Below are 10,730 nucleotides of genomic sequence, written 5' to 3'. Positions count from 1 at the left end.
GATATAATCAACATATAAACAATCATGTATCCTCTAATTTAGTAGATTTTGAAAGATTTGTTAATAAATACGGACAGATAAATTAACATGATCAGGAATTACTGCTGTAGGAAATTCATATTCTCCCTTTAGAATGCATTTGCCTTTCACTTTTAATTTGAATGCATGCACAAATAATAAAAATGCATTGTAATATCAAAAATGCAAAAAAAAAATCCAGAAACTTTTGACTCCACCATACTGAAGAGATGAAATTTCGATCAACTCCCAAGTCTACTAAGGGCTACAGCTAGTCTCTACTGCCCCCTGCCGGTTCTGAACACTCACTGGTAGTTCTAAAAACCTCTTTTTTTATTAAATTAATTTTTTATTGGATGTCTTATTAACATTTCAGATGTTATCCCCTTTCCTCATTTCCTTCCCATCCATAAATCCCCTATCTTATCCCCACTCCTCCTACTTCTATGAAGATGTGCCCTCACACACCCACCAACAAACTCCCACCTCCCGGCCATTGAATTCCTCCACACTGTAGCATCCAGCATTCACAGGACCAAGGGCTTCCTCTCCCAACTATGCCAGACAAGGCCATATTCTCCTACATATACAGCTGGAGCCATGGGTCCTTTCTTATGTGCTCCCAGGCTGGTGGGTTAGACTCTGGGAGCTCTAGTTGGTTGGTATTGTTGCTCTCCTCATGGGGTCACAAACCCTTTCAGCTCCTTCAGTCTTCTCTCTAACTCCTCCATTGGGAACCCCTTGATCAGTTCAATGGCTAGTTGTGAGCATCCACCTTTGTTTATGTCAGCCTCTGACAAACCTCTAAGGAGACAGCTATTATCAGGCTACGGTCAGCCTGCACTTTCTGGTATCTACAGCAGCATCTGCCTTTGGTGACTGCAATTGAGATGGATCCCCAGGTGGAACAGTCTCTGGGCGGCCCCTCCTTCAGTTTCTGTCCCACGCTTTGTCTCCATATTTGCTCCAATGAGGATTTTGTTATTCCTTCTAAGGAGGACCGAAGCACTCACACTTTGGTCTTCCTTCTCCATAAGCTTCAGGTGGTCTGTGAATGTATCTTGGATATTGCAAGCTTTTGGGCTAATATCCACTAATCAGTGAGTGCATACCATGTATGTTCTTTTACTGTCACTAGGACAAAACAGCAACCAACGGATTGGAAAAAGATCTTTACCAATCCTACATCCGATAGAAGGCTAATATCCAATATGTACAAAGAACACAAGAGGACGTGCGCACAACATCAAGATTGAGTGAGACAGAGATTGTCGCCCGCGAACTGTCGTCCACGGAACCAGGTTGATTCTGCCATCAAGAAGACAGTTGAAGTTCATTACCATCAGCTGAAAATTGAAGAGGATCCAGAAGTGACTCTGCAGGAGACTGACACAGCTGCCAGCTCCCCTGCCTCCCCCTATGGTCGACCCCTAGACTTCCACGCCCTCCAGAAGGGTTCCTGGTATGCCTGGCTTTGCCCTTGTTTCTCTTGCTAGAGAGCTTGGCCTCTTGATCACCCCAACAAAAATTGGCTTTTTCCTAAACCAAGGCCGCCCTTGATATGGCCGCTAACATTGGGGAGCCTTCCTTTATGACAATATTACACCCCAAACTGACAAATGGTTGGAAACTTGAACATGTACAAGAGACTAGGATGGCTGTGAGTTAGCCCAATGACGGGATTATTGTAGGTCCACTTCCCAGGGGCCCACCCAATGCAGCCGAAAAGGAGTGCGTGGTGCTGGGAGTGGGTGCAGCCTACATGGCCTAAGACAGGGCTCTCACCCTACTTTCACCCACCTCGGGGTCCCTTGACGTTGCCCATCGTCGACAGCCTAAAGCCTTCGACCATCAATGTGACTCGTCTCACATCAGTGTTTTGGGGTTGTGAACTTGTCTAACACCTCCCCCATAATTAGACATCCAAATTCAAAATTCACATAGTTGGGATTGATCATAAGACGCCGTCTCTAACTAAACAGAGAAGGGGAAGATGCCAGAAGCCAGGACCCTCGCCCTTACCCTCACCCCCTACCTTTCCCCACCTGCACAATGTCCCCCGAAGCTTGGCAACTGCAAGATCCTGCTTAGCAACTGCAGATAGACTCAAAGCAGAGTACCATATCTTCTGAAGAATAGCAGGGAGACCATAACTCAAGCAGTGTACCATATCTTCTGAAGAACAGCAGGTAGATCATAATTCAAGGCAGTGTACCGTATAGACCATGACATGTTTCAAGGCACAGGCCAAGAAGATTCTGTACTTTTCCACCACCTGGCTCCTCTTACCCCCTCCCCTTGTAAAACATGCTATAAAAAAGCATTTCATGGTCAAAAAAAAAAAAGAAATAAAAAAAAACTGAAAAAAAAAACAAAGAACACAAGAAATTAGACTCCAGACAACCAAATAACCCTATTTAAAAGCAGGGTACAGAGCTAAACAAACTATTCTCAACTGAGGAAAGTCGAATGGCCGAGAAGCACCTAAGCACATGTTCAACACCCTTAGTCATCAGGGAAATGCAAATCAAAACAACCCTGAGATTCCATCTCACACCAGTCAGAATGGCTAAGATCAAAATCTCAGATGACAGCAGATGCTGGTGAGAATGTGGAGAAAGAGGAACACTCCTCCATTGTTGGTGGGATTGTAAACTGGTACAACCACTATGGAAATCGGTCTGGCAGTTCCTCAGAAAATAGGACATAGCATTAGCTGAGGACTCAGCTATCCCACTCCTGGGCATACACCCAGAAGATGCTCCAATATATAACAAGGACACATGCTCCACTATTTTCATAGCAGTCATAAATAATCGCGTGTAATATTATTTATAATAGCCAGAAGCTGGAAGAAACCCAGATGTCCTTCAACAGAGGAATGGATACAGAAAATGTGGTACATTTACACAATGGAGTATTTCTCAGCTATTAAAAACAATGAATTTGAGAACTACTTCACAACAAGGACTGTTTAAGCAATTTAACAATGAAACTGGATTAAAGTGCACACCTTTAATCCTAGCAATCAGGAGGCAGAGGCAGACAGATATCTGTGAGTCTGAGGCCAGATGAGGACAATGAATATGTAGATTTAGATATATCTGAGACTGAGGAACCCAGTTTGAGTTTCTCCTGCCATCAATGCCAAATAAATCACTCAGTATAAGACTATATTTTAATCTGGCTAATGACAGTGTGCCTTTTCCATTTGGTATGGAGGAAGAGGCAAAGAGAACAGATAATGACACCACACACAGATTCACAGACTTACCCAGCATCCCACACTTTGATCAAGCCTTACTAGCCAGCCAGAAGACTGGTTCACTTATGGGTAATTCTGCAACTCTAAAGTCACAGTCTAACATAGATGGAATTTATTTGGAGAGTTCGTATCTTCTAGTGGTACAGAGTGGTACTACAGTGATAGAGGCATTACTAAATTTTGTTTCAATATTGCTAACCTATCCAAAGAACATAACATCACAGTAACCTCTTTTGCCAAGGCTAGGACAAACACATATCTGGTATTGAAAGTTTACACAAATTCAGTAATATCAGATTCTCAATCAGGCAAATAGTAACATCATGTATATAGCCAGTTGTATAGATAAAACTATGGTGCTTTAATGCATCGTAATTTATTTTAATTGAATCTGGTCCTGAGCTTCAAAACAACCTAGATAATACCAATTAGATCATGGTCATAATCTGATAGTTACAGATCTCATAAAAAAACAGCTGTTAAATTTCATATGAAATGATCATGGGATGAACTCAGATTATTCCCAATCTACATGAAAAGAACCGAATGGTCTTCTCTGTATCCTCTGGTATGTGGCTTTGGGTATTAAAAAACTCAAATTTAGGATACTCTGGCTCTGTTATGCTAATGTTATGAGAATCATAATCTAGCTGAATATATATATATATATATATATATATATATATATATATTCTCATCACCTATTTTCTTCTTTTTTTTGCTTTATAGATGTGCTTTATTTTGAAGAAATATTGCAACATATCAAGTCTCACTTGCCCCCTGTACAGTGGCAGATCTGATAGGATACAGAATAAAAAACAAAAACAACAACAACAAAAGAAAACCTTAAAATTCAGAATGCACAAAGTACTACACGGCTTGGTCACAAAACAAACCTCATACAAACAGCTTAGTGTCAGCCATGGCCACAGACACTGAGCACAAGACTTCAAACGATGGGACTAAAAGGGTTAAAAATGTCAATGCATGTGGGGCTCTGGGTCTTTGGTAGCAGCTTTCCCTTCACTTTAAATGCAGCCGAGGCTCTCTCCTGAGCACTGGCCAGCAGACAGAGCTTAATCTCCAGGCTGATGGCTTTGGCCAGTGGTGGTGGCACAGCACTACCCACCTGTAGGTGTCTGTCCAGGATGTTGCCGAAGAACCGGTAGGTATCTGGAAAGCCCCGGGAGCGGGCACATTCCCGCACGCTCACAACCCGGTGCTGCTCTGCGTGGAGCACCCGACCCTGCTTGCCCATGGGGCTCAAGGTTGGTGACAGTGGTGCTGAAGAAGCCGTCCCACTCCAGACGCCCATAGAGGCCGGCCCAGTGGTTGTGCCGGTTCCCAGTGTGTGGCAGGCACCAGGGGATGAGGGTGCTGAACTGTCTGTATTCAGTTTCACAGGGTTTGCCTACAGCACAGGAACAGACTCCATGCAGAGCCCCCCTGCTGCTGTAGCCGTTCTTAATATCATGTAAGGTGTACCGCAGCTTATAGGCTATGTGGCTATCTCTCAGACGCACTTGGATGTTGGGCAGGTCACGCCAATCCGATCCCGGGAACAGCGGGATGTGTCTCATGCGGGCGGCCACCAGTGGGTTCATGTCCTTGCAGATATGGTCCCTGAGGATGGGCTGGTAGTGTGATCCTCACAGCTGCCTCTGAAACCAGGACTGTGGCTCTCCATTGTAGGAGATCTCGGGCGCCGAGGCTCCGTTCTGGATCTCAGGGAGGTCAGACATGGTATTTCGCACCGTGATGGTTCGGAAGGGACAGGAGCTCAGCCTCGTAACATTGCTAACAAACTTCTTGTCATCCACCACAACGCTCAGCTGGCAGGCACGGGGTGCAAACACATGCAGAGGTTCTGGGAACAGAGGCAGCTTCTCTCCTGGAGCTGCAGCCAAGATGATGGCCCTCCTTCATGTCTGGGCCACATCATACTGTCCAGCCTGGAGCACACCAAAGGTGCACTGGTAGCCCATGCGAACCAGGCAGCACAGTGTCAGCTTCAGCACCATGGAGCACTTGAAGGACATGAAGTTCCTGACATTCTCCAGAAGGAAGAATGGAGGCAGGTAGTAGTCACAGTAGCTGAGGAAGGAGACCACAAGGCAGTTTTTGAACTTGGTGTAAGTTCGGGAGTTGAAGCGGTTCATGCCACTGAAGCCCTGGCAGGGTGGCCCAGCACACAGCATCTCCACATCACCCTTCTGTGGCAATCTTTGGCCCAGAGAGTTGGTCACCTCACCACCCATGACCAGCTTAAGAAGCACGTTGCAGTCCTCTGTGAACACCGTGGTGCCAGGGTTGTTCAGCCGAAATGCCTGGGCTGCCAGTTCCCACATCTCAATGGCCCACAGTGTCTCTGAGATGCCTGCTTGGTGGAATCCTTCCGATAACCCTCCACAGCCAGAAAACACATCAAGGGTCTGAAGCTTGGACAGTTGGATGGCTGCCTCAGGCTCTTTGGGCTCTGGAACCGGATGCTTTCCCTTCCCTTTCTCCTTTCCTTTCCCTTTGTTCCCAGGGCTGCGGGCATGGTTGGGTGGGTCTTCAAAGCTTTTGGTAGAAGCGGTCGGGACCCCCTGGGAATAATCCTGGAGGCTCTCTAGCCGGTCTTCTCCGTACTCCACAGTGCAGCGGCCCTGCACATAGCTGAAGTTCACCACAGCCTCCTCGTCGATCCAGTAGAGCAGGTTGATGTCGGCATGGTAGGTGGCCTGGATGGACTTGTGGGTGTTCTCGGGCCTGTAGAACTTGTACAGCCTGATCTTGATGTCCGCCTCGTTGACCTTGCCTTTCTTCTTGCCACAATGGATCTCTTTTATCCGACCGATGCGATACGGTTCTGGAGCATCCAGGTTGCTTCCTTTGATGTAGTCAGAATGCTTGCGGTAGTTCTCAGGGTACAGGTTCTCATTCACAGGATCCCTCTTTGAGCGTTTCACCAGGCTAGCCACTCTGATGTTGAAAGTGAAGGCCTCAGGAAGCAGGTACACACTGTCGCCCAGTCTGTAGACAACACCAACTTGGTGATAGAACTGCAGTAGATCTGGCCATCCACCTCCTCAAGTTGCTCCAGGACCTTGGGCATTTCTTTTTGCCTCAGCTCAGCCAGCCGGATACAAGATAGGCAGAACTTGTGCTCGTTGTCCTCTGTCGGCTGGGTCTTGGGTGGGGATTCAAACCTTGCATATTCCTGGCTGTACCAGAGCTGGTAGAAATAGGTCTTCCCATCCTCAGCCCCTGGCAATGTGGTCTCAGGGTCCATGCCTCCCTCCATGGCCCAGTTCTTGGAAGGCGCTTTGTAGGATGACTTTGACCTTGCTATGAATGTAGGAAAGCTGCATGTTCTCACACTCGCCCACCAGGAACAGCTCCAGGGGTTTGGAGGTGGCTCCGAGGACTGTGTCCATCCCAGCACAGAACCAGTGTGTGTGGAACATCTGGTCATTCTTGTCTTACCACAGTGCTGTAACCCTGGCTAGATATAGTGGTTTGGAAGAATCATCTGGGATGATGGAGATGCAGTCACCGACCTCCAGCGTCTCCTCGTCGATGGTCATCTTCTGATAGTAAGTTCTGTTCTCTTCAGTCTTCACAGGCTTCCCAAGCCAGGAGATGCGATCCTTATTCTGCTTCTTCTTCTTCCCTTGATTCAACTTTTTGGGTGAGGGCATCTCTGGCACATCATCATCGGCTTCTTAGTCATCATCTGCCTCCTTCACGGACACCAAGTTAGGACACCTCCTCTTGAGGCAAGCCTGTTTACTCCATCCGGTGCCACCAAACTTAACCGTATCTTTGCACACCTTGCACTTCCCACACTCAGGCTGCTGACAGACATCACAGACGCCACACCGGCAGCGCTTCAAGGCATTCTCCTTGTCCCCCTTGTCATCCTTCTTAATCTGCTCTTAGAAGAAAGTGTCGAAGATCTGATAGACCAGCTTGGTGGTGGTGGCTTTTGTAGAAGCTTTGTCCTTCTCCTTGTGAGAACTGATGATGTTGAACCTTGATGCTCGCCTCTGTCCCAGGGAGACACCGGCCAAATGGATCAGGGCTCTCACACAGGGAGACAAGAAGATGGGGGTCTCATCGTCGTCGTCCTTGGCTTCGTTATAACTTTCTACCTGGCTCACCACAAACTGGTCGTGGCGTAGGAGGGAGTCCTCTGTGAACCGGTTCACATTAATAGTAGAAGGAGGAACAGTGGTCTCTGTCTTATTGATCAGGTCCTCATAGGCAGCATCAGGATTGCTTTGCAGGAACTCAACCGCAATCTTGCTGATGTAAATTTTCTCCTGCATCAGCCCAAAGATTGGTGCATACTCATCACTGGGATCCATCAAAACATATTCAGTAAATGTGGTGGAAAAGCCAATGAGCACCTTCTCGCCGCCATCAAAGCCACTGATCCACCACTGATTGATTGGCCCAAGGTTTTTGCTATTAATACCACCTTCTGGAGATGGATTTTTGTCATGAATTGCTTTGGCACAACCAGAAAAGTAGAGCTCAACGTTCTTCTCAATAAGACCAGTGTCGAAGGGACACAGATGACCTCAACTGCAGTACACACTGAAGGAAGTGAACTTATGCATGGGAGAGCTTTCATAGCCATCAAAACAAGATGAGTCGGCATCATAGATGGACAGTTTCTCACTGGTCAACATCTGGGGTTCATCCACAGCATCCACAGGGTGCTGCTGGTACTTCAGATCAGGGTCATCTAGGTACTGGCCACACTCAGGGCACTTTGGGGAGATGACCTTTGGGATCACACTTTTGCTTTGAGTGGTTTTTCTCTCCACTCTGCTCTGTATGGGAATGGTGAGTGGTTCCGGTTTTTTACGTGCCATTTTTCGTCTCTTCTTCTCCCTTTCATCCTCGTCTCTGTCCTCAGGAATCTCTGGAGCTATCTGCTCTGGTTCTGCTTCCTTGGGTCTCCGTTTGGCAGCTAGATCTCTGGGTTGGCTTCTGGACCTGGAATGTCTTTTATCTTTTTCTTCATCATCGTCCATGTCCGAGCGAGTTCCTGATCTTGCTTCTCTGTCTGGTTCCTCCCTTGATCTCTGCCTCAATGCTAGCTTGGGCCTGGATCTCTGGGATTGGATTGAATCTGCCATTTCTGCTTTCCAGGTTGGACAGCTCCCATTGGCAGGACAACCGTTGGCTTTTTGAGTGAGAGAGAGTGTTCCGTTCTCCAAGGACATATCCTTCTTTAAAAGGGACTTGACTTTAGCCAGGTAACCTTCCTCAGACAATTCCTCTTTATGTAATTTGGTTTCCAAGTCACATAACTGGTTCTTTATTTCTGTTTGCAGGAATTCACGCAGTAAGTTCAATTTCTCTTTCACACACTCCTTTTCTGTTAAGCCATCTCTTTCCAAGTCTTTGAGCCTTTTGGAAGACACAAGCCTCAGCAGCATCTGGTCACAAGCAACAAAGAGAGCACCTATTTTCAAGTATACTAATTACCACAAGTCACCTCAACAGGATTCAATATACTTTATTGTCTGCCCTATGGCAGATGAGCCTATTGAGCTGAACAACAGGTATGCAATGGACTATGAGAGTTGGTGCTGTATCAGTATTAGTCCATGTTCTGAAAAAGCGAGTGATCATAGGGATGGCTACTGAGACTGAGGAGGAAGTAAGTATCGAGCAAACACTTATGTATGTTCTAAAAACATACCTCAATCAACACATGCATAAGTTGTTTTGGTAAGGGATTTCTATAAAAAGTAATTTAATAGTTTTGGGATAAACTGCTGGACATATATTTACATGACTGTGCATTCTGAAATAAATATTTCTCACATTCGACAAGAATAGAACTTTTGTCTGAACAGACAGCCAGATTTAACAACATACCTGATGTCACTTAATACTTAAGACAATGAAAGGAGCGTCTGTTTGTCCAGATGTTACTGATAATGGATTTTGTAAGTCCAATTTATAAAGTATTCCCAACAATTTCAACAGAGGTTCTGGTCTCCTGTAATCCAGTGATATTTTTATCATTCATCATGACTCTTTTGGCTTGTTAATGTTTTAAGAAATAAGAAACATGTCAATGGAGGTGATTACTGGTGAAGAGATTAGCAAGTTGTGGTGAACAGCAGGTATACCCTAAAACAGCCTCACTTTATTCATAGATGTCCATTTACAAAGATGACAAAGTCACTATAGGACTGTGAGCAGGAGGCAAAAGAAGACACTGAAAATGATTATTTCTGAAGTAATAATGTTAGTCTTTCTATCATCTCAGGCCCAAGGCAGGTTCCTGGTCCTCAAGAGTTTCTGACACATTCAGGATATGATTATAACACTGTGTCCTGTACAGTCATAGACCACAGACTCTTGAAACATCAGGCTATTGAGCTCCATGTAGGCTGAGCTGGAGAATGTGTCTACAATCAGTTTTGGTTGGAGTTAGTTTCACAAATTCCAGGATAAATCCTTCCAATCCACTCAAGGCTACTTCCTTTACTTTGCTTCACCTACTCCATATACTATTCAGTGAATGTGAAGCCAGAAGCCTTCCAGGACATCTTCACTGAGGCCCCAGGCCTCACCAGCTCAGCCCCAGATTTCTACAGCTGGACCTGTGAGAGAACATCTGTGGAGGGAAAGAGAGTGAATATCATTAGTACCTGAATATATGGCCAAACCTCAAGTCTACCACTGTGAGCCCCTTACCTGTAGTTGTTACCACCAGGAAGAGGATAACACAGCTCCATCCCATGGTGAGGTCCTGTGTACTCAGTGATTGTATAGAGGACAGTGAGTTTATGTTTTTGTGGGGTTGTGAACATTCCTGTATTTACCACAACAGATTCACACAATTTGCATATTCGTGAACAGGAAGCATCTAAGATAAGGACCTACTCCTGCTGGAGAAGAAGGTGGTAGAGGACACCTGGATCAAGTATCGGGATGCTGAGGTGTGAATCCTAATCATGTCTGAGGAAATTCATCCCATACCTATTCCCTGAGCTTTGTGCAGAGGCTATGGATGTAACATCATTTACAAAGCTCTAATTAGATTTCCAGCCTGAGACAGTGGCCCTACTTGTGACAACAGTAACATTGATTTATAGATGGTTACAAGGATAACAACAGTGATGTCAAATTTCAAAAACAGTCATTAGAATATACAACCTCCTTCCAATACATACAATTAACATTTGCCTTTCTAACATGTTACATACTAAAAAGCTAAAAGAGACAAAGAAAAGTAAATGTACTTCAGGAACATTTGTATGTATGCCTATTGCAGCACATATACAATAACTAAATTATGTAAATAAACTATGTATCTATCTATCAACAGAAGATTGCATCAAGAAAACAAGATATAGATGATATAGATATAGATTATATAGATAGATATAGATATAGCTATAGATAAAGATATAGATATAGATGATATAGATAT

General features: G+C 45.2%; 1 pseudogene; it reads right to left on the bottom strand.

Annotated features, from left to right (window-relative positions):
* Positions 1 to 4,232: 4,232 nt before the first annotated feature.
* Positions 4,233 to 8,718, bottom strand: LOC114608359 (annotated as a pseudogene).
* Positions 8,719 to 10,730: the final 2,012 nt, after the last annotated feature.

Source organism: Grammomys surdaster, unplaced genomic scaffold, assembly GCF_004785775.1.
Source record: "Grammomys surdaster isolate TR1022 unplaced genomic scaffold, NIH_TR_1.0 125890, whole genome shotgun sequence".
NCBI lineage: Eukaryota > Metazoa > Chordata > Mammalia > Rodentia > Muridae > Grammomys > Grammomys surdaster.
Note: the sequence above shows the minus strand (reverse complement) of the source record. Positions and strands in the feature narration are given on the sequence as shown.